The sequence below is a fragment of the Cavia porcellus genome, unplaced genomic scaffold (genome assembly GCF_034190915.1).
Source record: "Cavia porcellus strain 051 isolate PalLab524CR breed Dunkin Hartley unplaced genomic scaffold, mCavPor4.1 scaffold_10, whole genome shotgun sequence".
NCBI lineage: Eukaryota > Metazoa > Chordata > Mammalia > Rodentia > Caviidae > Cavia > Cavia porcellus.
In genome coordinates this window covers 79,095,150-79,118,584 of record NW_026947493.1, presented here as the reverse complement: position 1 = coordinate 79,118,584, position 23,435 = coordinate 79,095,150, and the positions used below count along the sequence as shown (strand labels likewise).

General features: G+C 36.2%; 1 protein-coding gene across 8 annotated transcripts in view; it reads left to right on the top strand.

Annotated features, from left to right (window-relative positions):
• Nucleotides 1–23,435, top strand: part of Trps1 (transcriptional repressor GATA binding 1) — a 231,408-nt gene that overhangs the window by 113,545 nt on the left and 94,428 nt on the right. The window lies entirely within an intron of this gene.

Sequence of the window (23,435 nt, the reverse complement as noted above, 5' to 3'; positions counted from 1 at the left end):
TATAGATTAGTCTAAATTCTGCAGGTCGGAGGGAGACTGACCATCTGTACAAAGCAAGAGGAACCTGCATTCTGGCATGGTGCATGGAGAGAGTAAGGTCTCTCCTGTCAAGTGATGAACCTAATCCATTCAGCAGCAGAAGGATCTGCACAGAATTTGAAAAAGGCCAGAAACAGGATGTCTTGGAGCAGGCTTTCAGATGCCGGGTGATGTGTTTTTGAGAGGGCACGAATTACCCAGCCAAATCAAGGATTAGGGAGAGAATGGGACTGGACAAAAGCATTTGGAAGTAGAGGCAAGTAGTAGATCATCGAAGATAAACAGATTCTATTAGAATCCAGAACTTAATGTTTTTTGGATGAGAAACTCCGATGGAATTGATCAGGAACTGCTGGCCTTTCTTTTTAGCCCTGGCCCACCCCTTCCCCATGAACCTGTCACTCGGCCTCTGTTATCTCTGGCTTTTTGTGTCTTAGGCCTTAGGTTTCTAGTGTCCTGAATGGTTTTCACCCTCCGTGTATCCTGCTTAATGCAGCAACAAATCAGAAACTGGAAAATCATGTTCAGGGCCGAACATTTAGCTTCACTGAATTTTAACACTGATTATTTTTAAGCATTTCCAGCTTCCTGTATTCACATCCACACTCTCTTTGGATGCAGACCTGTTCCGGAAGTAAATAATTTATATTCTTTAATGTTGTCTTGACAAGATGTTTCAAAGATGCAAAAGTTTAGATTTAGAAAGCTGAGTTCAAATTGTGAATCTAATGTGTCTCTTTAGAGGTCCCAATCAGGTTATTTATATTGTCTGAACCTTAGATTAATCATCTGTGGAAAAGGATTCTTCTCTTTGCTTCTTAGTTCAATACTGCAAAGAGGAAATATTAAATTAGCATCTTAGAGAGCATTTCATATCTAGAACACATAATATGTTTTCAGTAAGTGCTCACATAAACAAAAACACATCTCAGAAGATATATTTGGAGGTATATATATATGTGTGTGTGTGTATGTACGTGTATTTTTATTTTCTGAAATTTAGGATTTTAGACTATCTATTCTCAAGAATAGTTTCCTTATAGTTATTTAAATGATTGCATTGTCTTTTCATGGATTCCATATTATAAGGCAAAAGATGTCCTAAAATCCTGAGAACTACAGAATATACTAGCCCTGTAGTACAGGAACACTTTCCAGATTGTTTGGCAAGGCGGTCTGTAAAATGTGTCATTTGCACATCTTGTTCTTAGAGCAAACAAAATAATACTTAACTATGTAATAATATACAGTATTAAATCCCCCTGGGAAAAGAGTTGCTTTTAAATACTTTGAAAAGAAACTTTCAAGTTAGTGATTTACACAGTTAATTATAAACAACAAGCCTTGTAATTAAGTGTTGCCATTTTGGGTGGAATTGGTTTCACCCATCACTAATCCGTCTATCCTTGTCTTTGGCCTTTGAGAGATTACGGGAAAATGCACACGATGAAAAGTTTAACTTGTCAAGTATAAATTTAGATGCAAAGTCCGGAATATCAAACACCACAAGTGATAATTATCACCACCTGGAAATAATTTGTGCCACTGAGTTAAGCGAAAAATTCTTGCCTTTCTGCTGCTGGGGAGAGTACTCCCTCCCTGCCGCAGTTTACAGTGCAGTGTCTTGTGGTTCATTCCCAGTAGTCAGTGTAGCACCAAGGAATTAGTAGAACACTAGAGGATAAGTGTTAGCTTTATACAATGTAACTAAGATTAAACTAGCAGCAAATTATAAGCAAGGATGATTGTCCAGTTTCTAAGTGACTCAGGGTCCAGCCGAGTTCCGATTACTTCAGATTTCAACAAACACTGGCCCATTTGTTTAAACAAAAATAATAAATAAAAATTTCACAGTTGATTTTTTTGAGTTATATGTTAATGTCTTACATATGTATTTTCGCTTAGGTCAAAAGTTGTTTTGGAGTCTCAGGATATGTATATTTAATGGGATACCAATTTTGAGCCCCGAAACGTATTAGAAGATAATTTCTGATGATAAATGAACATAAAATTTAGTCATGTTTTGCATAGTTGACCTCTGTAGACTCAGTTAAGGATTTTCTGGCACGAGTTTTTATTCTCTAATGGCTTTTTATATATGATTGAGCTTCTTTACTTTATTAAGTTTTTGTGGTTGCTAATGAGATTTCTATGCAGCCCTCTGTAGGCAAGAGTTGATTTTGAAATTTCGACTGTCTGTGTTTAACAAGATTTAATTTTCATTCTCAAACATTTACATGTATAATTCTGAGAACACATTTTATTTAATGCAATAGAATAAACAGAATGAATCATAACTATGAACCTTTTCCAAAGACATTTCTTAGATGAGTTTTATAGATAGTGAAACTAAATTCCATGTGAAAGATTTAGGATTAGAATATCCACAGGTGAACTTAATTCCGTGTAAAAATGGATCTGGATTATTCAGCAGACAAGAAGCCAGCCAATAGAAATTTTAATCTCTCTCTGATGAGAGGAGGGAGACAAGGAGAGACTCCAGCTCTGTGTGGCCTGTTGTTCCCTCCCAGAAGATCTCCCATGGGATGTGGAGTGCTTTTGTAATGTTTCAAAACAAATTGACATTTTGGTGAAGGCGATTTGAAACTCTAATGGAATACTAAAGAAGAACCCTCTGAATGTAAAACTCTTCCAGTTTGTGTTAATGATTTTTACAAAGTTTAGACATTAAAAATGTAGCCATTTGCCACACTTGGAAGGCAGGTGAGAGACCTCAGTGTATTCCCAAGTGCTCAGCGTGGCACCAGTATTAGGAGAGAAGGCAGGGTCTAAGTGGGTGTGCCATCAGCTGGATGGGAGGGAACAGATGGCAGCTTAGCCAGGTGGATTTATGCTTTTATATTAATTACAATCAGGAAAGAAAACATGCACACCAAGCTCCTTGTTTCTATGTAAATGGCATTTTACAGTGCTGTGAAATGCTACTGTATGGTTATCTAGGAGAATTTTTAAAATACTAATCATAAATTTAGGACTAAATGAATTCTATAAAATGTACCTTTTTACATATGTATTGTGCACCTGTACACATTTGAGTGATTCTGATAGTGCTTTACACTGTTTTTTCTCATAAATTTCACATCGACTAGCAATCTTCTAAATTTATTGTTTCAGGATTCAAGTTTAATACATTATGTGAAATCATGGCGCTTTTGACTAGATTCCTATAGTGGTAGGCAGTAACTTTGTTTCACTCTTAAAATGAATTGTGAACCTTTTGAGTGTGAAATATTTCTCAGGTTGTGATACTCTGCAGTCTTAAAAATAGTAATGTTAAGGAGAATTGATGCCCTAAATTAAACTAATTTCTAAAATAATTGAATTAAATCTTGACACATATATGAATAATTTTTTGACTTTTACTATTTTAAAAAAACTATTTTAAAATTTAAAATACTCGCTTTCTGGAAAGTGGCCAGAGAAGTCCCTAGTACATTTCTAATTTTAAAAAAGAAGCTCTATATTTTATGTAAATAATTATTAAACTCGGAATTTCTGTTAAATCACCCAGATTATGATATTTGTTCTGGCAGTTTGGCAGACTAATATACCATTTCATAAAGAATTTAAAGCAAAAATTACTTTTCATCAAAAAAGAAAATTGAGCTACTTTTTGATACTGAAATGAAAAATAAAAATAGGTCCATAGATTATAGTAACCCTTTATTTGTAATATAAATCGTCTTAAGTAATACTCTTTCTTGAAAGTTCAAATGCTGAATAATTTTAGGACACAGTTTGTTTTGAAAATGTGTTTTCAAGGAAAAAAAGAACACTTTAGATGTAGGAAGCAGAACCCTTAAAATTTACCCTTAAACCCTTAAAATCTGTTCTGAATCACAGAGTCCATCAGGGTCTTAAAATTTGGCATTGTAGATGTGTTTCGGCCTAACTGGTCACATTACGATTACTGGGACAAATTTTACTGTTGACTTCTGTTCCCGGGTGGGTGGACGGTCTGCAACAAGCAACGTCATACAACTCGATGGACTTTATTTTAATCTGTTAGCAAGCTGCTATACTTTTTTTTTGGAGCTAAAATAATACACTTTTCAAATAACACAAAATTGTTTTTAACTGGTACATAAAATTTTGCATATTTTTATTTTAAATCAGTCCAAATGTATCTGTCTTCTTAGACATTTACGCTGTCTTTATCCTGAGACCATTCCAACTCTTGCAGCTTTTTGAGAGATATAATGCACTATCATAAACTGTCATCATTGATCAATTTCTCCCCACTACAGTTCTTCCCCAAACTCTGCCAAGCGTCATGATTGACTTTTTTATAGTTCACATATAAAGTAATGCTTGAAGTACTTACATGTCTGTTGTTACTTTTGCTTTGTTTTTGACATGGCTAATTTTACTTCACGTAATGATCCCCAGTTTCATCCATGCTGTTGCAAATGAGAGAATTTTGTGTTTTTTATGGCTGAATAGTATTCCCTAGTGTATGTGTACCATGTTTTCTTTTGTGCTCATTAGTTTCCATTTCTTAGCTACTGTGAATAGCGCTGCCATAAACACTGGCATGGAGATGTCTCTTTGACATACTGATTTTATTTCTCTTGGATGTATTCCCAGCAGCAGGATTGCTGGATTATATGGCATTTCATACTTTGAATTGTTTGAGGAATACCCATGCTACTTTCCATAGTGCTCAGATTTCCACCAACATTAAACCATGTTCTTCCCCCACATCCCCTCTGGTACTTGTGCTAACTTAAGTCTTTTTGATATTAGCGATTCAAACTGGGATGAGGTGATGTCTCATGGTGATTTGGATTTGCATTTGTCTTGTGAGTAATGGTGGTAACCATTTTTTAAAACATAATCCTTTCTGACCGTCTGTGTGTCTTTGATGAAACTTGTATTCCGATCTGTAGAATTTACTATTCCTATTCGTGACAGTCACCACCATTCCTCCAGTATAAAATTCTGGATCCCTTAGAAATTAAAGTGCGGAACATTTGGGATCCATGCTTGCTCCTGGATTCTTCGCTGTCCCTCCCTCATATCCTGTCAGTCTTATTTACCTTCTGTTCCGCCTTTTCCATTTAGGTCCTGTTCTCTGTTCTCGTCTCACAGCGGCCACTGAAGTTCTTTTCTTGCTTTTGTGTTTGGTCTCCAATCCGTGCTCCACTCTGCCCCCCTTCATGAAGCCCGGTTAACAGTTCTGTTTGTCTGTTGTCTAAATCCTTCCCTGCCTTGTCACCCTTCGGCAGCCCAATCCCTCTCTGTGCTGGCTAACCACTTGGCCGTCTACCTAGTGATATTGGCTTCCACCTTTTGCAGCCTAGCGAGATAAACTCACGTACTACCCAAGAAGTCCCAGCCTTTTTGTGCAGTCAGGAATACCACAGTAACTTGCACCCCATGCCTGTGTGCAAGTGGTCTCCATGTTCATTGCTTCTGTTTTAGAATTCAGCTCAACCCTTCACGTCCAATGGGAAGCTTTCTTTAACTGGTTCTGCTATTAGATGTTAGTTCTGTTTCGTATCTTTTGATAGTTCTGAAATCGCACCATTTGTGTTAATTGTTTGTGGCACTATCTTCTGTGTAGACTGATTTCCTAAAGCAGGGACTATCTCATGAAGATACTTTAATGTCTTCTTGAAAGTTTCTTGACCAATATTTTCTGAATTTAACTGTATGGAAATATGCCTGAAAAATCTGTCCTCAGGTTTTATAATCTTCATCCATTGTCTCTCTGCGGTTTCTAATGGTCAAATATTCAGTAAACTTTTTGCCACATACTATAAAAATTGCACACAAACTTGATTCTTTTTTCCTGCATAGAACAGATCAGCTCAGCTTTAAAATGTTTCAGCTGTTTTGAGCTATTTTCACAAGAAAATCAAGGTACAGACACACATCACTTTGGTTGTGATTATTTAATCTGTGCTTTATGTACTGGGCGAAGTGGATGCTGCTCACACGGATATAACTACAGAGCCTGTAACAATAGCGACTTTATCTTGTGCAACCATCATTCTTCCTCACGTGAACAGTGTATAAAGGGATGCAGGCTTTCCCTTCCTCAGCAGCGGTGGTCATGGGTGTCTACTGCTTGAAGACTTGCAATAACTTGGCCAAAAGGGCACTGATATTTGATGTACAATAACTGCTTAAACTACATTTACACTACATCATATATGTGTAAGTAATATAAAGTACAGAGGCCACACTAATCGTTATCTATATTATATATATATATCATAACAGCTTATTTAAAGCCACAGTGAAAGTCCAGTGTGGTCGTGTATCTGCTCTCCTACTCCCCTTGACTGTAGGCTCACTTGATTTATACTTTCCTTGCTGGAAACTTTTGTAATCTTTAAGCCTTTGTCCTTCTTGTCTTCTGTCCCATCAGCCAACCTGCCTCTGGGTCAGCTTTTCATCTCCACTTGCTTTTGTTCCCTTGTCACTGCCCTCCCTCACCCTGTGGCATGGTTTCTGGAATAGTTTAGCTGGGTGTCACCAGTGATACTGTTCTTCAGGTCTGCACATGAGGTCTCCCATGACCCATTCTGTGTTTTGCTTAGTATTATTAATATTTGACTGCTGCTATATGGTTCTGTGCGGATTTGCCTGAAATTCTGTTTCGAAGCCGCATCTGTGAGTCCTAAATAAATACATTAAGTAGACAAATAACTCCGTATTGCATTTTTACTGTTGTGTCATTGCCACTGTTGAGTATCTGTAGACTGATGTCATGTTTCAAAAGCCACCCATTAAGTTCCTGAACTACGTATCCACCGTGTTAGTTTTGAGTTTAGATTTTTAAAATTATCGTTTTCCCTCCTGGGATTTCTAGCACCGCTCTGGGGATGTGAATTGAATTGGTAACAGTCAGGGAAACAAAAACTGTATCAGTATAGTGTTAGGATAGTGAACTGAGACCAAGGGCATTCGTGTCCTCTGTTACCTTTCTAAAGTGTGAAGGTCCTTGTGAGGTTCATATTGGTCAGTCCCACTGTCCTGAGTGGCTTGGGAGAAGTGTTAGTAAAACTCGATTTACAGCCATTTCTGGTGATACTAAGTACTCATTCATATTAATTAATGACGATAATTTCCTGTCATAAGGAAACACATATTACTCCAATATGCAGCTTACAGTTAGGAAATAATGTAATTTATAGTTGTGAAATGCAGTATACAATTACAGTTTAGAGTTAGGAAGGGAAGATGAGTGTAACAACTTTTGCCACCTGAATTGCCCTTGCTTACGAGCTATTACAGTTTAATTGGCAGCCTTGAGTTTTACTTTGTCACAGAAAGCATACTGGTTTTAATGGTGCCTACTTATTTATTTATTTATCGTTTTCCTGTATCAATTGCTTCTTAATGCTAAAAGCAGAGAAACGTTGCGTAAGAATACCTGCAGGTGAATTTAAAACTCTGCATTTGGGACTTAACCAACAAGTCCTTGATTACGGTTTGATCTTTTCTGATTTTACCCGTCTACTGACATCTAAGATGACTGAAAACAAAATCGTACTGATTTCGTGGTAAAGGACAAGAGGGTTCTAGTTTTGATGGCCTTCCTCAGATTCTGACACTTTGCAAATGGATAACAGGGACCATTTGCTTTTTATATGCAGAGAGCATTTTATTGGACTGTTTTTAGCCCAAAGGTGATAATGTCTGCTGAAATAAAATCCAAGAATGGCTTCTTTTTTATTAATGCTTAACTATCCTAAGTGTTTGGAGAGGTAAATATCTCCTCATCTATTAACTATATTTTTTTAAGGTTGACTTTTCTCTCCAATAAGTTGACCATTTTCTAGTGAAAGAATAATTGTCTGGTTAAAGAGACCTTTACCTCACAGAGTTTCGGTTTTATTATAAATCACCCATTAGTGCATTAGAAACTAAGTAATGGAATAGAATTGTAACTGTTCTTTTCTCCTCTTCCGTTAAGACTGCCATTGAATTTTTCTCTCTCTTTTATTCTTTGACATAGAAGCTCAGCATGAAAGATGTTGGGAAAATGGAATACATTATTGCTAAGTTCTCAGAAAAAGTATGAGTCCTAAATATGCATTTTTCTGGTTTTAATAGTTGAAAAAAAACCTCATGCATTTGTTGATAAATTATTGTATCCTGTATATTAAATATAATTTCACAAATCTGAAAATAGATAATGATATACCTACCTAAATGATATCATTAACATGTAGGTCCTTGAGCAATTAGAGGGTACAAAATAAATACTATTATGATGAGCAAAAATCAATTTAAAAAACTGAAGTCATAATAAAAAAAAAAAACAGCTCCACCTTGAAATCTCTGTTTATGTCACTTACATAATCAACAGTTCCCTTCACCGGATTCTGGAACTCAAGAAGAAGAAAGATTTGATTTAGTATGAAACCTAATCTCTCCTAGAATACTTGCATGTATTTTTGTGTATCATCAAAGGATGTTGCACTGAAATAAACGTGATAAGCCAACGTCGAGAGGGTGGGTAGGTAGCTGCTGGTTTTCTTTTGTGAAGACTCACAGTAGTGTACATCTCCTATGAATAGACTGTTCGGATCATCTTCACTAGGATTTCTTTGGTAGAAGACCAATTTTGAGTTACTTTTCAAAATTGGGCTACTGGGCCTTGTTTCAAGGGTTAGTTTTGCAATTAATCCTTCTGTGACACTCGAATTTATTGCTAGTAAGAACAAATAGTCTGGTTCTTTGCCACATAATTTAATGTAAAGACAATCTGGGGATTTCTTTTCTAATGTACTAGAACAAGTATTTTATCTTTAGCACATTGTTTATTGCTTTCTACATAAGTCATGAATTTGTGACTTTTGATTTAATGATTTTTGACATTTTTGCTACTTGAGCATATTCTCTCCTTTCTGTCTTCCTCAAAATTATCTTTGTCCAAATTATTAGGGTAGTGTATTGTTGGAAAATACAGGAAAATTGAAAGCAGATTTAGAATATTGAAAGATAATAATAATGTTCCATTTTCAATGTGTTGTCTAGTAATTCAAGCATCTTCAGTTTATAGAAAACAAATCGTTACCACTATAAGCTAAATGATCCAGAAAGATTTTGAGGATGTTACATTTTTCTTTGTTTTAGCTTAATTTATCCTGATAGTGTGTTCTACTCTGAGTATACTAGGTAAAGTCTTTGCTGAGTTTTCTGTTTGACACTTTTTCTTAGCATGTTATCTGTAAGGTTGTATATTACTATTTTAGGAAAAAAAATATATGACATTTATTGTTTTGCAAGTAATATTTGTTAGTCAATTAAATGAAGTATCATGTGAGTTTCTGCTACTATAAGCCACTATAAATTTTGAGACTTTTTAATTTCTATCTTCATTCTTCATTACTAGTTTCTGTAATGTTGTTAGAAATTTTCTATAATATGGGCCCGCTACATGGGAGCCCATTTGCATTTGACTCTCGAGAACTTAAAATGTGGCTAGCACTACTGAGGAACTGAACTTTTAATTTTATTTAATTTTCATTAATTTAATTCAATTGATCCACATGACCAGTGGCTACCATGTTGGAAAAGGCCTCTCCTCTCTAGATAATTAATTTTGCTGCCGGTGTGTTTTACTGTGTCGATGCCATGGAATTCATCAAGAGTAATAGTCCAAATGATTAACAGTGTACTATGTTTATAAAACCTAGCCTCAGCCTCAGCCAAATGCATCTTCCAGTTAATCATCTTTGGGAAACTGAGCCTTATACTCTCTGGTGCGCTGTTCCACGAGTGACATTTAAATCCAAATGTCATTCAAACACTCAGTTTTTCTAAGTAGGCAATCTGATTTTTTATTTTTTTCACCATTATATTCTTGCTTTGTCTGCGGTCTCCTCTGTTTTCTCTCTTCTCACTTAAATTAGCACTCATCTATGAGCATGAAGTTCCTCTTCTAATAAGTCTTGAACAGACTGTATTGTCCAAGGGGGGCTCCAAGCATCATGAGGGCAGGGGCTGTGGTGACACATTTTACACCCAGGGCGAAGGATGGTGCCTGGGTGATTGCAGGCTTTGATTCTTTTCATGAGTAAAGAGATGCTACCCGCTCACAGTACGCTTTGACCTAGCACAGTCAAAATACATGGCTTTGAATTTACTTCCAAGATTAGCTTGACCTTTCGGTACTTGATTCTTTATACATAAAAAAAAAGAAAGTAATTTTATTCATAAATTTGAGCTGTAGAGAATAGATGACCAAAGGGATGTGTGTGTCAATATATTAAAATAGTCATGGACTAAAGAACAAAAACTGTAAAACGTGACAAATAGTGGTTGCTCAACATTCTCTGAGTGAATGACTTTTGCACATGTTACTGTTCAGTTTATGCCATTCAAATGAAATAAGTATAATGGTCAATTTCTATCATCTTTCTTATTTTATGGATATTATCATTGAATTTAAAAATCATTGACATTTTTGTTTAATTAAACCATTTTGATCTTGGGCAGTGTAAGATGAATAGATGACATGAGGTACAGTTCATGGAACACGTGTTTTGCATCAGAGTTTTTGGAAAAAACTGAAGACAACATAAAAGCCACAGCCATTTCTTTCCTTTCCCAGACACTTTTGATTCTAACCCCTTTGCTGTACTGCCACCCTGGTGAAAGTGAAGGCAGTGAAGGCTAGTTTTCAGGACCCCCTCACATCATGAGATCCAGTGGTTATTATCTGCTGCTTATTAAGCTATAAGAGATGTTCTTGCTGATGTTTTTATTCTATCATCACCATTTGTAGGAGAAAAAAACTACTGTGGATTATGACAGTCAGCTCTTAGGAATGAAATCTTCAAACCAATACATAGAACACTGGGCCCAGCGGAGGTAGAATTCTGCTTTCCTGAATTCCCAGTGTTGTGAGCAAATTCTTATGGTATCTGAGTTACTTAAAATTGTACATAGGAAGAACTGATGTAGTATCCCTAAATCTAGAATACACCAAAATACCTAAACTGAAGAGTTCTATTAGTGCTCAAATTCTGATCAAACTGAAAGATGCATTGCTTAAATAAAATGCATTAGATGTTTGCAAAATAATTTTGAATTCATTTTTATATTTAATAAATTCCTATATATGACAAAAAATAACCTGTAAGAGACTGAATTATTTGAACTCATGACTCCTTTGTTAACAACTGTCTTAATCTTTTTCTTTTTATTTAAAGAGAGAAGAAAAAAGAAAGGACATAAAAAAACAATGCAGTAAAGGGTACAAATAATGCAGTATTTATAGAAAAAAATATATACAGTACAAAATCGCCCGTTAATAGGTTACATATTATCTTCCCAGAAACAGTTGTCCATATCACTAAATTAAAGCATATAAAGTGAACATTCATACAGTGGAATTGGAGACAGTTCCGTTCAATGATCCAACAAAAGCTCAGTTATATGGTTTTCCATCCTACACACTCGAACATAGCTGCGGTTATATTCCTTAGTCCACCTTACTTTCCTCTCTTTTTTACAGTAACAATTAGACTTTTAAGGGTTTTATTACTCTTACGGTTCTTATTACTTTTTTGAAGAGAATAAAACCAAATGTGACTAAGCAAAACAGAGTCAGTTAGAACAGAAGGGTGGGCATAGCACTTGATGCAAAAATAGAATACCAGGTGATCAAAAGTGGTTACCACTGTGCCTCTTGCTATTTTTAAATTGAGTTGTCTGTATCATCAGGTATAATAGAATTGATCAAACAGTACAGAACAAGACCAATAAAACCTACACTGAAGACCTTACAGGACTTCAAAAAAAAAAAAAGGATAATAGTCAATCCATATTTGGCATCATAGTATATCTTATTGCCTTCAAAGTGGTTGCCTATACCCTCAAACTTGATACTGTCAAACAAAATAGGATATATAATAATCAGACACAGCAAGATGGGGAGAGCAATACTGGGGTTCAAGTCAGGTTAATAGGACAACAAAAAAGTTACTATATGTCCCGTTATTTTTTAATTTAGACAACTATCTTAATCTTTATAAAGTATTAGAGGAATTCTGAATTTTAGAATGGGAGAGTAACCGCTAGTGTAATGTTATGTATAACCATAAACAAGTGTGAACACTGACCTTGGTCACCTAAAATTGTTTTGACCCTTCGTGAGATAGTTACTGTAAACTATTTAATTTAGTTGCACTTGTGTGTAATTATTTTCTTCACCACAGGAACATTTTAATGTCATTTTGATAACATTTTAGATCTTTCTACTTCTTGTTTTTTTTACCACAGATTTACATTTAAGTGAAGAGATGATGTTGATATAAGTGGTGTGTGTTTTCCTTTTCTGGTTTTATTCATAGACCTGTGGAAAAAATGCAGTCAAACAAATGTTTGGAGTATGTTTAATAATTCAATAATCTGTTAGCATGGGCTAATGTTTGATAAAGAACTGAAAATAAAATCCCAAAGCCATGACTTTTCTCTTAATGTACAAAGTTAGCATCCACATACAGACAGGTAAAAAAACTTCGCAGGCACCTTAATGACTGAATCATAGAAATGATTCCATAGATGTAATCACAGATGGCGCTTAAGATTCTGGAATAGAAAGGAATTTTATGAACCCTAGAGTTTTCGCTTGTAAATATATTGTGATAGCAGGTGTCCTGATACATGCATTGTTTTTGTTTTTTGCCTCATGAAGGCTAAACTATTTTAAGAACTATGTTACAAAATAGAGCAGAAAGATCTCAGTATTTGGTGTTGACAATAATATTTTAAGCCATCTTATGAGCCAGCAATTCGTTACCATTTATAATTGATATCAGGAACAATTCTGATAGTTAATTGATTGGGCTGGACATAGACTTTCCTGATACATCAGAAAACATTATTGCCAACTGCCCAGGATCAGCAGATATTGTAATTGTGATAATCTTTAGGTGGCCTCGCCACATTTAAGGTCCTGAACTCCAGAGAAAAATGTGAATATTCAGAATGGAATTTTAGGAATCCATCACTGGGCTTTCAGATTCGAGTTTAGAAAAGAAAAGCCTGGCCAATCACGTATCTCAAATCTTACCATGGTGCATCTTTCTAGGCTGTGACAGTCTCCGGGACACCAAACCGAAGGGTGAGTGGAACTCTGGCTTTTTTGGATGCCTTTTTTTTTCAAAGCATCTTAAAACTTTCCTCCTTTCCCTGTCCCTCACAGTTTTCATACATGTCTGTTAGTAGTAGAGCTTGCAGCGGGTGATGTATTTTGGGTTATATTGGGGATGCTTTGAGTACAATCTTTCTCCTCTTCTCTAAGCTTAGTGTTGTATCTGATCTTGGAAAAACAAGAGCCAAAGTGTTACTACCACAGGAGACTTGGGCAGTTGAAATGCAGCCAAAGTGCATGAAAAATAATAATTCAGTTCCCTATTAATCCAAAGGACAATGCATATTTTCACTAAACATCAGAGAAATAACCTAATTCGAAGGACCACGGTTCTTAAACAACTGAGGGCATACCAAGTAACCCTAAGTGTGGAAACTTAGCTCTCTTACCTCAGTCCATTATCTGATTTTATTTCCCAGACAAAAAATTATTTTTACCATCTTTTACTTAGAAGAAGTTCAATGTTCTAGAATCAATTGGTCATTTTAATAAAAGCTTAAAACATACCTAAGTTTGGATTAATGTGGTGGTGGCAAATGACCCACAGCCTCCCTTTTCTAGTATTTCATGAATAATTGCATCCACTTGACAAATCGAAAGCATTTTGTTAGCACTTTGCGGGCTCCTTAGTTGCTGGCCTCCTTAGATCAGGTCCTACAATGTCTGCTTCCCTCCACTCCTACACACTGTAAACCACTCAAGCTTTTTCACTCATTGCAATTTTCCTGTTGTGAAGAATTGAGGTGCTACCTTGAAAAGCTCCTCCCTTTTAAAATTTTTCCTTGATAAAGAACAGATTTCACAACTTGCTTATGGAATTGAATTTTTTGCTTCTATAACATGCATAATCTTAATCGCCTTATTAACTAAAAACAGCGAGATCTCAGAGGTAGGTATTTAAGGTATGCCGAACATCTACGATCATTACAGCAGAGTGCAAAACTCACACATGTGATCTTCCACAGTCACACTTATGATTTTGCACTTTCTTAATGTGGGAAAAATTAATACAGTGTTGAAGTCACAGCAAAACGACGTTATAGCCTTGCTATAATTCTGATAGATTGGTGGTCGTTTTGTTAGTACTTGAAATGTATTTAAAAATTTTTCAGTCATGAAAACATTAGCCATTAATTCCAAATTGTACTGAACTTGATAAACAGCAAAGCATTATTATTTTGCTTAAAAAAATGTTTTGGTTGAACACAGAATTTTACATTTGTCCTAATCCTAGATTGTGATACCAAAATGTTAGCAGTAGGGCTTTTTAAGTGTAAAGGTTCAGATTAGGTATTCTTCACGAGACACAATAATCAAATTTTGGTGAAAGAAAACTAAGGAGGAGAGAAAGAAGGAAGGAAGCAAGATTACCCTTGGGCCACACTTAACAATAATGAGACCAGAAAAAGATTGTAATGTTTTCCAACTGGTAATATCAAAAGAGTCATTCTAATCCAATGATTTACCTCAGTTACATAAATCCTTATACTTCCTATAAAAATCTCTGAGCCTGCAGATTCTGTATTGCTTTTATTCTAAAGATATTGCCACATTTAAATTTTAGAAGCTGAATTACTTCACTATTGGAAAAAGTTTTGAGAATATAGTTATTATTCTCGATTCTTGGTAATGCAGCCATAAGAGTGCATTTAAGACATTAATATGTAATTTATTAACGCACTGTAGGTATAGGGAAACATTTCAGACTTACATTAAGATTTTTAAATTTGAAGAACGCAGAGACACACAGTATTTTCAGCTTCAATTGTTAACACTCAGCTGAGGGTCCTGAGTAAATAAACACAAACATTCACAGGGTAGGAAATACATTGTTGTGCAAACTGTCCACACAAGGGACTACTGAAGTATAATCTCTGTTGTCTCTCGCTCTGCAGAAAGTGTGCTACAGAGAACCAAGAGGTGCTGCCTAGTATTCTCATCACCACTGGGAAATACCTTCCTCCATGTGTACCTGAAAATAGGAACCAGACACATGTGTAGCTCAAAGACCAGGAAAATTTAAAAATCCAAAATTGAAAGACACACATTAAGTCTTCTGGTTGAGATTTTCTGGTTTTGGTTCCCTCTGAACCAAAGCCCACGTGTCTTACTCCACATCTCTGGAAGGTGCATGATTTGGGGGCATCCCAGAGGAACCTGTGAAATTATTTCTCAAAACTAATTTTGAAACATTTTAAACCTTATCCTTGTCTAAAGGATAACTAAATATAGGATAACTGTATTTGTTGTTTTACTCATTAGTGTGGGAACCAGAGAGATAGGAAAGCTCTCTTAAAGAAAAAATTTGAGGACCACAAGCTATATATATATAGTCCACCAGAAATGACACTTTGATCACAGACAAAATCAGTTACCACTGTTCAGTAGATCAATAAAATGTGAAGCTTTGGGATTATCATTTCTCTGGGACAGGAGATTACCCTATAACCTCATAAAGGATCTTAATTTTGAGTCCAACACAAATACGTCCTCTCCATGATCATGACAGAGCCTCCCAGTATATGTCAAAAGAATGTGCCACCAACCAAATACAGCAATATTTACTTATAATCCCACTTTCTGGGGAGACTAAAGCAGGACAATTGCAAATTGAAGCTGAGCCTCACCAAGTTAGCAATTTACTGATGCCCTTGCTCAAAATAAAACTACTCAAAAAGCCTGGGAACACAGCTCAGCGCAACATTTTAGGTTTGACTCTCAGGGTCATCTCCACCACTTCCCAAATGCTACTGTTTTTTGTTTTAACTCATTTCCAAATAGTAGGTATTTTTTCATAATAGTGTGAGTGGAGATAATTTTTAGACATCCACCAAAACGTGTTCATGTTAAAATTGGTTTTGTGAAGTATTTAAGACCTGTATAGATACTAGTCTGAGTAGTGGACAGACTGTACTCGTCATTTGGTTCATTCAACCACCAAGAATATGAAACCAGTTCCAGAAGCTGAACGATAGGTGAGCTTTGGTGATCTGGGGTAACACCAAGTCCTGTGTTTTCTTCTTCCTGTGCCTTTACTGCTCCCACCTAGTCTGCCTCTCCCCATTTCTTGGGACTCCAAATACATGCGTGTGTATGTGTAGGCTATTTATGGAATTTAGACCCAAAGATAATTTTTTTTAAACTGCTGACAGGATAAAAACTTCATGTAATTAGTACTGCCAGACACAATCAGAGGGTGTATTAACGCTGCTTCTTAAAACTGATGAATCTTCTGTTGACAAATTAGCAAAACAATCACGATTTCTTTGACAGTGAAGAGGTACGTATATGCATCTGTGCCTGGAATCTAAATGTCTGTTTCTTCTTTTGCTAAGTTGAATACTTTATGTTAAATATCAGATGCAAAATAGAAATAGGTTACTACCAAGGGGTAGTTACAGATTTTCAAGAGGGATTTTTGAAAGCCACAGTCTATACTAACTTTTAAATTAAAAGTATTTTAGAATTTTGAAAAACTTCTAATTTGCTGTGACTGACTTTCCTTTTAAAGTGTCATAGAACCTCACTCATTAATTTATGTTTAATATGTCTCTAAACATTTCTTTACGTATATATATTTAGAGAGAATTTAAATGGCACTTTATTTTGTGTATTTTCTCATCAATATTATTATAAATATCTGTGTAAACTTTTAAATGTAAAGTTAATAATACAGAAAACATTTATGTTTACTGGGTTTCTGACCAAATAATTTAGTATATTTTGTTGACTTAACGGCTATTGCATATTAAATACGTTGTAAAGAACAGAATATCCACATTTTAAAATCCTCAATCTCAAACCTTTTTTTTTTTAAATCCTAAACAAATGATCATCTATTGAAATGATCTCAAAGTCACTAAATAAATTATCTGGAGAGAGAATTTTTATTAGATTTTAGTTTATTCCAGCCCTTTAACTGGAACATGATTTCTAAAGGCAACATATTTCAAGTTTACATTGTGGATTTCAAAGTTAATTAAACATTTAAGTTCAAAGGATTACTATAATGAACATTTATGAGCATAAATCCTCCCTAGTAATATTATTAAGAAATAATATTCATCAGAAGGTTGTGTTTCTACTTAGTTTTACACAATGTGTGCCTTTATGACTAAAATCTCATTTATTTTTTGTGCCACATTCGCTTTTCTGGTTTTTCTCCTGTTAAGTTTACTGCCCATGAAAAAGCCATTTGTAAATTAACAGCAACAACAAAATTGCAAGCTAAAAGAAGTTTTCAAATTTTACTGAAAAGTAGAACATCAAAGACATTTCAATGGAAATTTCATCACAGGATTTTTCTGGACATGGGAAGCACATACGTGTTGAGAAGACTCCTTGTCATAATCTTAAACTTATGAAAGGGCAGTGATATTCATGATTGAATCCTCTTCACATGTGATGCCTGTGGAGAAGCGTTTGTGTTATTTGTGTTTGTTGAGAGCATGTAAAACTGAGTTTAAATGTCTGTTTTATGTGATTTTGGCAAAAAGTGATACGAGGAAAATGCCAGCATTGCTGTTGCAGCCTCTCTTCATTTTAATTTATTTTTCAGGTGGTTGTTTTTCAGGCTATGCTACATTGTATTTTTCAGTGTTAAAAAATACGTCCTCTGTCTTTAACTCTCTTCTCATGTAAATCAGCATTTACAAAGGCAATTCGGCAGGTTTTGTGAAGCCTGCCACCTATAATCTTCATGAGCCCCTCTTTAATAAAAATAATTCATAATTATGGATATACTCTTAGGTTGTGAATTTGATTATTCCAGACTAAACTTTCAGAGATTATAGCAAATTACAGAAATTAAAAATTGGGCCACCATGATTATCATGAAGATCCAGAAAGACAATACAAGATTTGTGTAAGTATCATCCTCTAGAACCCGCTTTAATCTCATATTTCTGTCTGTGTACTCTTCTGTGACCTCATGATATAACAAGAATTTTGAAACATTTTCTAAACAGAGATGAGTTTTAGGTTTAGTCTGGAATAATTAATATTCATTTTGCATAGTCTGTGGTAGATAGTCTCTAACTTGACAACTTACTGTTATGTAGTATATATTGTTAGGATTGATGACAATACCTTACATTTTCCTTTATATATGAACTATTGATTTTGAGTATATTTTTCATGAGTCCTTTCGAAATTGTATTTTTTCACTTTTATTAGTACACATTTGCATTACATAATGATTGCATTCACCATGAGGAATTGATACACGTGCTTATAACACATATCAGTTCTCTTTTTTCCCTTTTTGTCCACCCTCTTTTATTTTTCCAGTGTTGGAATCATGTATTTATAAGACTTTGTAAGCATATTTATCTTACATACAAAATGAGAACCAGATTGACAAGACAGAGAACTTACTAAGACATGTGGGATGCGTGCACTAATCAAGGTACACTTTTAGATAGGTTATCGGTACTAGATTTCAGTCCTTTTTTTTCCCTTTTTATTCATACTTTATGGATATAGAGATAGACGTAGCTATCTCTATATACATATTGTAGATAGATACACATATATGCATGTATCTAAATAGATGAATACATATTTCTCTATATACAGATCTCTATCTATTATCTATGTAGCGTTTCATAGAAGAGAAGCCATCTGAAGTTTCATTTATCCTTTTCTACCAAGAATCCAGAGTTACAGGGTGCTGTTGGGAGGTTTCTTACTGGAGTGTGATCTCTGGCCCCTGGTTCTTGTCCTCCCACGGATGGACCACGTTGCTGCAGTCACAGCATAAACACACGCGGAGACCTTGTCTGTACCAGCATGGCTGGCCTAATGATTCTTGTGGCTCCAGGTCTGTTATGATATCTTACAAATGAAGCTAAACAGGTGACATCCAATCCACACAGATACAACTGTGGAGCAGCTCAGCCAAGCAGGAGGTGGAAGTGCAGAATGCCCAAAAGCTGCTCCACTGAAGAGTCCCTGTGTCCTGGTCCCTGGCTTGGAGTCTAGCTAGCATGCTTGCCGGTGAAGGTTTGACTCTTAAGAAAGACCATCAGGTCTTTGACTTTTGTTCGTTTTCATTCTGATTCTGGAAATCAGAATCTAGAGCTTTTGACTTTAATGCATTTTAGATGCAAACTATACTTTAAAGTTGTTTTCTTTGATGCAAATACACATAATAGGCTGTTTATCACACATTCATTCATACCATTAACTGACATTTTCTTTGCAACTGAAACACAAAAGCTGTTTACTCCTATTTTTATTGTTTTAGTGTTGTCTTGCTAATTAGCTTTTCAGAGCTCCTATGGCATATTTTGGCATCTTTGCTCTGTTTTTTTTTTTTTTTTTTCTTTTAATAACAAGAGTGTAAAAATTGCATAAGACACAAGGGCTCAAACTGATTATCTGATCTGTTTTCTTCATGTGATCACAAGAGAAGTATCTTCTTGGGAAGGAGGATATTTACGCGGAGCTGTTAAAAGTGAGGCTTTTACATGATTTGAAGAAGATAGTAATTAAGATATCTGTCTAAATGATAATAAGAATTCAGTGAATGAATTCTACTTTGAAACTTACAGGACAACTTGTTAGGAATATCAAAGTAGAAAATATTCCTTGTTCTGGTGAGCAGAGTGATCTAGAGTTGTATGGATGCTCACATATTTTAGTTAAAAAGCATATAAACAGCTCTCTATTACTTTTTACACTTAGCAAAATACAGATATATCTATAATATATATCTATATCTATAATATGTATATTTAAAAAATATATATCTAAAAATATAGACCAAGGAGTTTTTCAAACTTCTCTGCAAAAACAAGTTAAATATAATTTTCTCCCCCCACTTCTATTGTTTTATGTTGAATTTTATTAATTTTAGATACACTGCAAAAACATGTGAAAGTGTTTCACTTCTGTGATGTAGTGTTATATACTTAAAAAAAAACACTGGTTTGGGACTAAGATTAATGGTGCTGGTCTGAGCCCCGTGTAATTTTGCTTATGTTTATTTATTGATCTATTTTGCCTTTTTGAGGCAGGATCTTGCTATGTAGTTCAGGCTGGCCTTGAACTCCTGGCGCTTACCCACCTCCTAAGTGCTTACACTCTTTAACCTCCTGTGCACGCCAACGTGCACTTTTGACTGAGCTGATTGAGAGGGTCACCTAATAAACGATGTCTGGCAATGACACCCAAATCTGTCATCCCTGCTAGTGTGAGATGGAAATTAGTAAGCTGCGATTCATCTTTCAGAATGCTGTTCGGCTTGGTTTTATATGGGTAGGGTTTAGATGGCAGCAGGTTCTCAGATGGCTGCTGCATTATTCCTGTGTTGGACCAGATTGTTCTTCGTCCTGGAGTCTCCTGTGTGGGGTAAGACACTCAGCCGCCTCGCTAGCCTCCCCATGCCAGTGGCCAGTGCCACCTCGTGCCCCTCTTGTGATAATCAAGAATGTCTCCAGATACTCCCAGACACCCTTTTTGTAGCAAAGTGGCCCTCTTGTTAGAAGTACTGTAGAAGATCTGGAGGACTTAATTATTGAATAAGCAATCAAAAAAACCCATTCTACATAATTTTTAACTGGATGGCTAGAAATACACCCTTTTACTGTTTTTTAAGGATACTGCTAAATCTAAGCACGTGTGAGGCAGTGGCCTGTTCTTTGCATCCTTTTGTCCATGACAATTACAGAACAGACTTCTCATCTTCATGGTCGTGGGAGTGAATAATCCTCTTTTGACCCGTGTGACTTTTGACATTTATTGTTAATCTACACTAATTCTTCTTCATTCATGGAATAAAATAGAGTTTATTCAGACTATAACTTCAACATGGAGTACTAGTCACCTTTATAAGAAATATGGGTCTATTAACAGACTCCTTGTATCCTGATTTAGGCCAGTAACCTCAGGAAGATGTTGATCTCTTGGTCTGCCTTTATTAAGGTCACATGCTAAATTAATCACATTCGTAGAAAAAGAGATACTAATTTTTGTTTTGAGATAGTGTCCCTGAGTCTCTAATTTGCTTAGTTGCCCAGGATGGGCTTTAAATTGTGATCATCCCGCCTCAGCCTCCCAGAGTGCTCGGATTACAGGCTTGGACCACCACACCTGGCTGTAATCTTAACTTTTTGAGGACAGCTGTCACTGTTGCTGTGTTTGGCTAAGCCTCTGACTCTAGGAACGCTGAGAAAATGAGATCTACTTTGCTTCTGTGAGCATCTTGGTAATCTTGAGACATCAGGTAGTGGAGAGAGAGTTTAGATAAGGAAGATGTGCCTGTGTCTTCCAGCTCTGACTCCCCAGGACACTCTGTATCCTGGAAGAGTCACTGCTGTCTCGTCTGACAAATTTTTCTTCTTTGCCATCTGTCTTACTTTTCTCTAAAAAGAACTTGGTCCTCACTGGAGATTCCCTTCTAGTCTTGGGCTATAATAGTCTTTGTCATCCAGGAAGAACATGATAAACGATCACTAAGAAGCATCCTGTTTCTCCTACCGTGGAGTTCACACATGGTTCTCTAACGCTCTTGTAACAACAGCAGTCATGAGCTGGAATGTGATGTGTCCAGTAAGTAATTTTAGCTATAGAATTTTTCTTTCTTTGCCTTACATTTTTTGAAAGCATGGGATAGAATATATTTGGAATTGTGTCATCTACTAGTTCACTGCAAAATTAAAAGTACTTTGTGTTAACCAGAAACAGAATTGCTATGTAAGCTTGAATTTATTCACGGATTATCTTTTGTATGTCACGTTTAGTCACTCTATTAATGACTTAAGGAAATTTTCGAAGTAACACAGTGAACATCTAAACATTGTTCGTAATCCTAACGTCTTGGGAGGAGGAGGAGGAGGAGGAGGAGGTCATGGCATAAGGAGAAGGGGTCCCAGTTGAAGTGTTTGTTCCTATCAAATAAAACAAATTTGAAACACTTCATTCAGCTCCCTGATTTCCAGTGACGATTCTCAAAGTAGTAAACATAGCATTTTCATTGTGATTCATAGTTGATTTTTTATATCAAAATAATATTCTTTATTTATATTTTGAAAGCCCACTTCGTTTGCTCCTTTCTAAGTTTTCCAGGCATCCATCTGATCACAGCTAGTTTAATTCTTCCTGGCATTCATTTCCTGCCAGTAGGAGACAAGACAGGGTTGTGAATTAATCAAGACTGCAATTCTAAGGTGAAATTATGGGAGTTGGCATTGCAGATTTCTGCGACACTCTTGGACCTGGGGAAGCAGTGCAGGGCATAGCCATGAGGCAGACCTGCAGCAGGGAGCTAAGGACGGCCGTGCTGGGAGCAAGATCGGCAAGTGACAGGAGAGAGGTGATCTCAGCAGAGACTGCAAAGGGAGCCATAGGTTTTAGTGTCCCCAAGGCAGCAATTTCATCCTAGGAAGGGAAGAAAGAGAGCTTTCTGGGAAGGTAGACAAGGCTGGTGTCTCTCAGCAGGGAAGTGTTCCAAACCAGAGTAAGGTTGATAGACTTGTGCTCTTATTTTTGAGTTCTAAAACTCAACTGTGCCCTAAAACTGGGCTAATCTGATGTATGCAAAATATGTTTCATATCAGGGAAAAAGAAGGGTGGGGAAGAACAGGAAACCAAAGAAACAGGAAGGGATAGTGTGCGTGTGCTCCCCGGATTTTACCTGTGTTAACCGACTTCACGCCTCCAATCACACGGTAAGATGAGTGTAAGATTATTATTCCCATTTGTCAGATACAGAAGTGAAGACGTAGGGGCCCCATAAAGCAGCCCACACCACACAGTGGGTGGACCCAGGACTCTCTGGACTCTCTCAGAAACTCCTTCTCTACTATTTGACCCCCACTCTCAAGTGGACCTGGGTTTGGGGCATAATGTCATAGGCTAACTGTGACATCTGACTAAGTCAGTCTCTCTTAATGACTTCCATCATAATTTAAAAAGTAGAAAACTAAGCGAAGCTTTGTATGACATGTTTTTTATGCAGCCCAAGATTCCTCCTCTTTATTCCGTGTGGCGCTGTGGAGCCAGGGCTCATGTCCAAAATGAAAACACTGTTCTTAGAAACCCAGGGAGTTGATCATCTCACTTATTAGGAAAAGAATGGACCTAAGTGTGCTCTGCAGATAGAACAGTTGAATAAAATGTCCTCCAGGATACCTTTGTTTATTTGTCTTTTTGCTGTACTAAGGAGGGAACCAGGACCTTACTCACAGACAAGCACTCCACAATGGAGCTCCATCCCCAGCTCCTCCCAGTGTATCTGTTACACTTGATTTCA